Here is a 10,497-nt window from a genome sequence, read left to right as displayed (position 1 = left end):
TTTATTTTCATGACTATGAAAATTGTAGATTCACACTGAAGGCATCAAAACTATGAATTAACACATGGGGAATTATATACATAACAAAAAAGTGTGAAACAACTGAAAATATGTAATATTCTAGGTTCTTCAAAGTAGCCACCTTTTGCTTTGATTACTGCTTTGCACACTCTTGGAATTCTCTTGATGAGCTTCAAGAGGTAGTCACTAGTGATGAGCGGCAGGTGCCATATTCGATTTCGACGAAATTCGCGAATATTCGATAGAATATTCGTTTTATATTCGTCGAAATCGAATATTCGTCATTATGCTAGTTATCGCGAATAATATGCGATTTAAAAAATCGCATATGCGATTTTTTTAATATTTTTATTTTTTTATTTTATTTTTTTAAACTTAAAGGCTACTCTCCTATTGAAATCGCAATTGCGATTAATATAACACAAAATAATCGCATTTACGATTTCAACGTAATTCTCAAATCCGACAGTACATTCTAGTATATGGAGACGTTCCCATGAGCATGGAATATAGCATTACTAAGTTAAAATCGCAAATGCGATTATTTCGTGTTATATTAATCGCATTTGCGATTTTTTTTTTTTTTTTTTTTTACTATGGTTGGCTTCAATGGTAGAATTAGCGAATATGACGAATATATTCGTTATATTCCACAAAACGAATATACGAATATATTCGTTATATTCCACAAAACGAAGATAACGAAGTATTCTGCATCTCAGTTATATCTACCTATTCATCAACTTCGCTAATTCTAGCAATCATATAGGAAAGTTTACTATAAAGACAGATAAGTATAATTCGCTATAATACATTGAGTTGCGAATCTTCGTAAGGCGATTTTATTAGCGCACATGCGAATATCAGCACTTGTCCCAGAACAGAGGCAAAGGGCTTTGCATTCATACTGTATGAATGCAAAGCCCTTTGCCTCTGTTCTGGGACAAGTGCCGATATTCGCCTGTGCGCTAATAAAATCGCCTTACAAAGATTCGCGCCTCAATCACTTTCTAGGCAATGTGAGTAAGATCTGAGCTTTTGGACTTTTGGGAATCAATCGAGAAACAGTGGGGGGTGATGACAGTAGTTGACAGAGTACAGATCAATGTCATCTGTAAGGTGGAAAGTAAAATAAAAAATACGAATATTCGTAAATCGAATTTTACGAAGTTCTACGTATTCGCGAATATGGTGCTATACTATATGAATGCACAGGCCTTTGCCTCTCTGTTCTGGGGACAAGTGTAGATTTTCGCATTTGCGTTAATAAAATCGCCTCACGAAGATTCGCAGCTCAATTCAATCACTAATGTAATGCAAAGCCCTGTGCCTCTGTTCTGGGACAAGTGTAGATATTCGCATGTGCGCTAATAAAATCGCCTTACGAATATTCGCGCCTCAATCACTTTCTAGGCAATGTGAGTAAGATCTGAGCTTTTGGACTTTTGGGAATCAATCGAGATACAGTGGGGGGTGATGACAGTAGTTGACAGAGTACAGATCAATGTCATCTGTAAGGTGGAAAGTAAAATAAAAAATACGAATATTCGTAAATCGAATTTTACGAAGTTCTACGTATTCGCGAATATGGTGCTATACTATATGAATGCACAGGCCTTTGCCTCTCTGTTCTGGGGACAAGTGTAGATTTTCGCATTTGCGTTAATAAAATCGCCTCACAAAGATTCGCAGCTCAATTCAATCACTAATGTAATGCAAAGCCCTGTGCCTCTGTTCTGGGACAAGTGTAGATATTCGCATGTGCGCTAATAAAATCGCCTTACGAAGATTCGCAACTCAATTCACTAATGTATGAATGCAAAGCCCTTTGCCTCTGTTCTGGGACGTGCCGATATTCGCATGTGCGCTAATAAAATCGCCTTACGAAGATTCGCGCCTCAATCACTTTCTAGGCAATGTGAGTAAGATCTGAGCTGTTGGACCTTTGGGAAACAATCAATTATATGTGTACTGTAATTTTGTGAGAAAAAAAACCCAAAAAAAAAAAAAAAACCCAAAAAAAAAAAAAACGAATATTCGTTTTTACGAATATATAGCACTATATTCGAAATATTCGCGAAATCGCGTAGTTGCGATATTCGCGAAAAAAATTCGCTTTTCGAATATTCGCGCTCAACACTAGTAGTCACCTGAAATGGTCTTCCAACAGTCTTGAAGGAGTTCCCAGAGATGCTTAGCACTTGTTGGCCCTTTTGCCTTCACACTGCGGTCCAGCTCATCCCAAACCATCTCGATTGGGTTCAGGTCCGGTGACTGTGGAGGCAAGGTCATCTGGCGCAGCACCCCATCACTCTCCTTCATGGTCAAATAGCCCTTACACAGCCTGGAGGTGTGTTTGGGGTCATTGTCCTGTTGAAAAATAAATGATGGTCCAACTAAACGCAAACCAGATGGAATAGCATGCCGCTGCAAGATGCTCTGGTAGCCATGCTGGTTCAGTATGCCCTCAATTTTGAATAAATCCCCAACAGTGTCACCAGCAAAGCACCCCCACACCATCACACCTCCTCCTCCATGCTTCACGGTGGGAACCAGGCATGTAGAGTCCATCCGTTCACCTTTTCTGCGTCGCACAAAGACACAGTGGTTGAAACCAAAGATCTCAAATTTGGACTCATCAGACCAAAGAACAGATTTCCACTGGTCTAATGTCCATTTCTTGTGTTCTTTAGCCCAAACAAGTCTCTTCTGCTTGTTGCCTGTCCTTAGCAGTGGTTTCCTAGGAGATATTCTACCATGAAGGCCTGATTCACACAGTCTCCTCTTAACAGTCGTTCTAGAGATGTGTTTGCTGCTAGAACTCTGTGTGGCATTGACCTGGTCTCTAATCTGAGCTGCTGTTAACCTGCGATTTCTGAGTCTGGTGACTCGGATGAACTTATCCTCCGCAGCAGAGGTGACTCTTGGTCTTCCTTTCCTGTGGCGGTCCGCATGTGAGCCAGTTTCTTTGTAGCGCTTGATGGTTTTTGTGACTGCACTTGGGGACACTTTCAAAGTTTTCCCAATTTTTCGGACTGACTGACCTTCATTTCTTAAAGTAATGATGGCCACTCGTTTTTCTTTACTTAGCTGCTTTTTTCTTGCCATAATACAAATTCTAACAGTCTATTCAGTAGGACTATCAGCTGTGTATCCACCTGACTTCTCCATAATGCAACTGATGGTCCCAACCCCATTTATAAGGCAAGAAATCCCACTTATTAAACCTGACAGGGCACACCTGTGAAGTGAAAACCATTTCAGGTGACTACCTCTTGAAGCTCATCAAGAGAATGCCAAGAGTGTGCAAAGCAGTAATCAAAGCAAAAGGTGGCTACTTTGAAGAACCTAGAATTTGACATATTTTCTCTTGTTTTACACTTTTTTGTTATGTAAATAATTCCACATGTGTTAATTCATAATTTTGATGCCTTCAGTGTGAATCTACAATTTTTATAGTCATGAAAATAAAGAAAACTCTTTGAATGAGAAGGTGTGTCCAAACTTTTGGTCTGTACCGTATATATATATTATTATATACTGCTACATGACACTCTCTAAACCTTGCTGGACAACACCAAGGTGACAACTCTTACCTTATTTGTCTCCCTTGAGCATGCCAAGTGACCTACTATGCAGCATTTGCATTGGTCCTAAATCCCATAATCGATCATCCAGCCCACTGTCTTTGTCACCATGGACAAGCTCCTCTTGCCTCCAGCTCACCAATCCTTCATTTATGAAGAAGCCCTTTTTAGCCTTCAGCTCACTGATGAAAACTTCAATGGTGCCCCTTGTAAGAGCAAGGAACATAGGGAGATTTCTCTCAATCCTGCAGAATAATGAATGCCACTGTGGACTATGACATTGTAAATCAGGATCATAAAAATATAACACACATAGGCTAAAGGTGTTAAAAGGTAGAGATATGCTTGAAAGACTCCCACTCCCACGTGCATATGACATTGTTACTAGATCTCTACAGTGATATAACTATATTGCCATAGGCAATATACTGTATGTTTGCTTGGTTCAGTAACAGTGTACCTCTTTGACTGCGTGGTCCCAGCATGAATTAATCTTTGATAAGTTCAGTATGTTCAGATCATGATGAAATGCTTTAATAATGTCTTTGCGAACATTGTAAATGAAAAAAACTGTAAAACTGCTGTAAAACTTGACATTATGATGAAATATAATGTGTCTACCTTCGTTTACACCTGTATATTAACTATTTTGACCTAAGAACAAGAATAAACATTATTCCTCTTTAATTCTGAAAACATTAGCTGCTCAATGTGTTATCACCAGCGCAAGATTACTGATACCATAAAACACCCCCAATGGCCTTATCATAACCATATTCCCCTGCTTCATTTAGCAATTTAAGACCCTCTGTGGACCTTTTAGTCTGCTTTGGCCGAAAACTAACACAGTGTTGCCCTGGCAACTCCTAAACCACAGCAGCATGCTAATGGCCCCAGAATGAGTGTCATAGAAGGGGCATGTGGGTAATAGAAATTAGAGCTTTGCCCTCTGACCTTTGCCCTCCATCGGACCAAGCTATACTAAATAATGGAAGGAAGCACAAGTATAATCCATCTTTTAGCAGAAGCTGGAGAGCTTGACAACTTTAAATCATATCCAGTACTATGCAAAAGTTTTAGACAAGTGTGTAAAAATGCAAGAAATGTACACTACCTAATTTATCACTAATAAGAATTAAAAAAAATATCCAATTACAAAAAGTGTTGGTGCCTTTTCATAACCTTTCTATCTTTGTCCTATAAATTGTGGAGGAATGGTACAGAATAACAGCAGTGAAATTCCACCTATAATATGCCAATAAGGACCATAGACAATATAGATAAAAAGAAGTTCTAGAATACAACTAGATGATGTTGAGAAGGTATGACAAAAGGTTTTCCAAGTAAATTACCAAATAATAGATAAATATTTATGTTTATGTTAAGCCTTTCCTCCCGTTATGATCCCCTGCAGGCTTTGACTAATTAAAATACATCAAAACCTCACCAAACTCAACTTTTTTCAGGTATCAAAGTTGAGACACACTGGCTTGGATCGAAAATATCAGCTTGGTGGGTATCTGAATACTGTTGATTGAAAGGGCCATGTATCCTCTTGTTTACCATGCACAGTACCATACATTTTACAGTGGCTGTTCCTGGTATTTCAGCACAGTCAATATCAAACATGTGGAAAACCACTATCAGGCCACTTTTACACAGTCAGTGTTTGGTTATTATTTTCAATCAGTGAATGTGAGCCAAAACCAGGAGTGGAGCCAACACAGAAGTGAAGTATAATGGAAAGATTTGCACCTGTTCTCAGTTTTTTGACCTGCACCTGGTTTTGCATGACTCACAGAGGTTCAGACCTGAGCGTTCTGAAACGAGCGCTCTGTATGCGCGATTGTACGGGCGTTTACAATCGCGCATACAGAGACAGGCGTGCACACATTGTCGCGCGTTCCCGAATATCTATGTGCGGGAACGCGCGACAAACGCCCAAAAAAAAGCTCAAGAACTTGTTTGAGCGTCAGGCGTTTTACAGCGCGATCGTACGCGCTGTAAAATGCCCAGGTGAGAACCATTCCCATAGGGAAGCATTGGTTTCTCCGCGTTGAGTGTTTTACAGCGCGTAGGAACGCGCTGTAAAACGCTCAGGTCTGAACTTAGGGTTAAGCTGCGTTCACACAGGTAGGGTCTGCTCCCTGATTTCCATCAGTGATTGTGAGTCAAAACCAGGTATGGCGCAAAAACACATATTTTTCTATTTATCCTTGTGTAGCCTTTAACCCTGGTTTTGGCTCACTGATCACTGATGGAAGTTGCTGATCATAAACCATGGATCCAAAAAAATACTGACATCATAGATCCAAAAAAATACAGACACTGTCCATGGTGCAATTGCCTTATAGACATGGTAATTCTTGCCATGTGGAGGTTTAGGGCTCATGCACACAAACGTAAGGGCTCCGTGCCTGTGCTGCGGGCCCCAAATAGCAGTCCGCAATGCACGAGCACCGGATACGGACCTATTGACTTGAATGGACCCGCGATCTGCAAGATACGGCAAAAGATAAGACATGTCTTATCTTTTGCGGTGCAGAGGCACGGACCCGAAAGCCCGCAGGAACGCTTTGTGGTGTTTCCGTGAGCTTTCGAACCATGCCTCCACACCGCATATCTTGTAGATCCATTCCCGTCAAGCTGTTTACAGTCCGTAATATGGGCACGGAGCCCTTTGGTTCATGTGCATGAGCACTTAGTCTGGTTCTGATTAAATACTGAAATTCATAAAGTGACATGTAATAAAACTTACTGTTGCATGCAAAAGTTTGGGCACCCCTGGTCAAAATTACTGTTAGGGTACATTCACCGCAAATTGCGGATTCGCAAAACACAAATACCGGCTCATGTGCGTTCTTCAATTTGCGTACCACACATGGCAGCCACTATCATAGAAAATAGGACATGCTCTATATTTTTTGCAGGGCCACAGAACAGAACTACGGATGCGGACAGCTGTCCGCATCTTTTGCGGCCCATTGAAATGAATGGGTCCGCACCCATTCCACAGTATTGCGGAACGGATGCCGACTCGTTCATATGGTTGTATGAATGAGCCCTTACTGGGGCAGTTAAGTAAGTTGAAGATGAAATGATCTCCAAAAGGCATAAAGTTAAAGATGAAACACAGTTTTCAACATTTCAAGCAATATTAGTGTATTATTTTGGTTTTGTACAATTGTAGAATGAAAAAGGAAAAGAGTACCTTGCAAGTATGGGAACCCAAGGAGATTTGAGCGCTCAGATAACTTAGACTGAGGTCTCAGACCTTAAATAGCCCGTTAAGAGTTGTTCAAAATCATCCTTAGGAAAGGCCAAGTGATGCAATTTCCAAAGCGTTCTAAATACCTAGACTCCTCTAACCTTGTCATAGTAACATAATTTATAAGGCCAAAAAAAGACATTTGTCCATCCAGTTCGGCCTGTTATCCTGCAAGTTGATCCAGAGGAAGGCAAAAAAAACCTGTGAGGTAGAAGCCAATTTTCCCCACTTTAGGCCCCTATCACACAAGCTTTTTTTCCGTGCGGGTGCAATGCGTGAAGTGAACGCATAGCACCCACACTGAATCCTGACCCATTCATGTCAATGGGTCTGTGTACAGGAGCGTTGTTTTTCACGCATCAGTTCTGCGTTGCGTGAGAATCGCAGCATGTTCTATATTCTGTGTTTTTCACATAGCCCTGACCCCATAGCAGTGAATGGGGATGCGTGAAAAACGCATTGCATCCGCAAGCAAGTGCAGGTGCGATGCGTTTTTCACTGATGGTTGCTAAGAGATGTTGTTTATAAACCTTCAGTTTTTTATCACGCGCGTGAAAAACGCATCAAAACGCATTGCACCCGCGCGGAAAAAACTGAACGCAATCGCAGACAAAACTGACTGAACTTGCTTGCAAAATGGTGCGAGTTTCACTGAACGCACCCTGAACGCATCCGGACCTATTCCGTCACGCTCGTGTAAAAGAGGCCTAAGGCCTCATGCACACAACCTTTTTTCTTTTTAAGGAACGCAAAAATGGGGTCCGTAGGTCCGTGATCCGTGACTGTTTTTTCGTCCGTGGGTCTTCCTTGATTTTTGGAGAATCCACGGACATGAAAAAAAAGTCGTTTTGGTGTCCGTCTGGCCGTGCGGAGCCAAACTGATCCGTCCTGAATTACAATGCAAGTCAATGGGGACGGATCCGTTTGACGTTGACACAATATGGTGCAATTGCAAACGGATCCGTCCCCCATTGACTTTCATTGTAAAGTCAGGAGTCCTTTTTATACCATCGGATCAGAGTTTTCTCCAATCCGATGGTATATTTTAACTTGAAGCGTCCCCATCACCATGGGAACGCCTCTATGTTAACATATACCGTCGGATTTGAGTTAGATCGTGAAACTCAGATCCGACAGTATATTCTAAGGCCTCTTTCACACTACAGTATGTCCATTTCAGTGTTTTGCGGTCCGTTTTTCACGGATCCGTTGTTCCGTTTTTTTGCTTCCGTTGTGGTTCCGTTTCCGTTCCGTTGTTCCGTTCCGTTTTTTCCGTATGGCATATACAGTATACAGTAATTACATTGAAAAAATTGGGCTGGGCATAACATTTTCAATAGATGGTTGCGCAAAAAACGGAACGGATACGGAAGACATACGGATGTATTTCCGTATGTGTTCTGTTTTTTTTGCGGACCTATTGACTTGAATGGAGCCACGGACCGTGATTTGCGGGCAATAATAGGACATGTTCTATCTTTTAACGGAACGGAAAAACGGAAATACGGAAACGGAATGCATACGGAACACATTCCGTTTTTTTTGCAGAACCATTGAAATGAATGGTTCCGTATACGGACCGTATACGGAACGCAAAAAACGGACCGCAAAACGGAAAAAAAAAACGGTAGTGTGAAAGAGGCCTAACACAGAGGCGTTCCCATGGTGATGGGGATGCTTCAAGTTAGAATATACTAAAAGAACTGTGTACATGACTGCCCCCTGCTGCCTGACAGGTGCTGCCAGGCAGCAGGGGTCAGACCCCCCCTGTATTTAACTCATTGGTGGCCAGTGCAGCCACCCCTCCCTCCCCTGTAGTTAACACATTGGTGGCCAGTGCGGCCGGCCCCGCCACCCTCCCCTGTAGTTAACACATTGGTGGCCAGTGCGGCCGGCCCCCCTCCCCCCCCTGCATTTAACTCATTGGTGGCCAGTGGGCCCCCCCTCCCTCCCCCTCCTAATTAAAATCTCCCCCCCCAATCAATGGTGGCAGCAGAGAGTACCGATCGGAGTCCCAGTTTAATCGCTGGGGCTCCGATCGCTGACCATGGCAACCAGGACGCTACTGCAGTCCTGGTTGCCATGGTTACTTAGCAATTTTTAGAAGCATTATACTTACCTGCGAGCTGCGATGTCTGTGACCGGCCGGGCCCTCCTCCTACTGGTAAATGAAAGGTCTGTGTGGCGCATTGCATATATCACAGGCCTGTCACTTACCAGTAGGAGGAGCGCCGGCCGGTCACAGACATCGCAGCTCGCAGGTAAGTATAATGCTTCTAAAAATTGCTAAGTAACCATGGCAACCAGGACTGCAGTAGCATCCTGGTTGCCATGGTTACCGATCGGAGCCCCAGCGATTAAACTGGGACTCCGATTGGAACTCTCCGCTGCCACCAATGATTGACTTGAATGGGTCAGTGAACCGTTGTCCGTCAAAAAAATAGGACAGGTCATATTTTTTTCACGAACAGGAAACACGGATCACGGATGCGGCTGCAAAACGGTGCATCTTCCGATTTTTCTACGGACCCATTCAAAGTCAATTGGTCCACAAAAAAAACGGAAAACGGAACAACGGCCGCGGATGCACACAACGGTCAAGTGCATGAGGCCTTAGGGGAATAAAAAATTCCTTCCCGACTCCAATCATGCAATCAGAATAACTCCCTGGATCAACGACCCCTCTCTTGTAGCTATAGCCTGTAATATTATTACGCTCCAGAAATACATCCAGGCCCCTCTTGAATTCCTTTATTGTACTCACCATCACCACCTCCTCAGGCAGAGAGTTCCATAGTCTCACTGCTCTTACTGTAAAGAATCCTCTTCTATGTTTGTGTACAAGCCTGCTTTCCTCCAGACGCAGAGGATGTCCCCTCATCACAGTCACAGTCCTGTGGATAAATAGATGATGGGAGAGATCTCTGTACTGACCCCTGATATATTTATACATAGTAATTAGATCTCCCCTTAGTCGTCTTTTTTCTAAAGTGAATAACCCCGATTTTGATAATCTTTCAGGGTACTGTAGTCTATTCCAGTTATTACTTTAGTTGCCCTCCTCTGAACCCTCTCCAGCTCTGCTATGTCTGCCTTGTTCACAGGAGCCCAGAACTGTACACAGTACTTCATGTGTGGTCTGACTAGTGATTTGTAAAGTGGTAGGACTATGTTCTCATCACGGGCATCTATGCCCCTTTTGATGCAACCCATTATCCTATTAGCCTTGGCAGCAGCTGCCTGACACTGGTTTTTACAGCTTAGTTTGCTGTTCACTAAAATACCTAGGTCCTTTTCAATGTCAGTGTTACCCAGTCTTTTACCATTTAGTATGTACGGGTGACTTGCATAACCTTACATTTGTCAGTGTTAAACCTCATCTGCCACTTATCTGCCCAAGTCTCTAATCTATCCAGATCCATCTGTAGTAGTATACTGTCCGCTTAACATTTTTCTTGTAAAAATTATTAATTTTGAAATACCTGTATTTTTTTTTCTTTCAGCAGCATTATTCCAATTTTACAAGTTTTATTTAACTGCTTTTTTTTTTTTTTTACTTATTTCAGTTAGTTTTAACATTCCCATTAGGAGTATTTTGCTTTTAAACATTCTTTTAAAAAT

The sequence above is a fragment of the Bufo gargarizans genome, chromosome 3 (assembly GCF_014858855.1).
Source record: "Bufo gargarizans isolate SCDJY-AF-19 chromosome 3, ASM1485885v1, whole genome shotgun sequence".
NCBI lineage: Eukaryota > Metazoa > Chordata > Amphibia > Anura > Bufonidae > Bufo > Bufo gargarizans.
Note: the sequence above shows the minus strand (reverse complement) of the source record.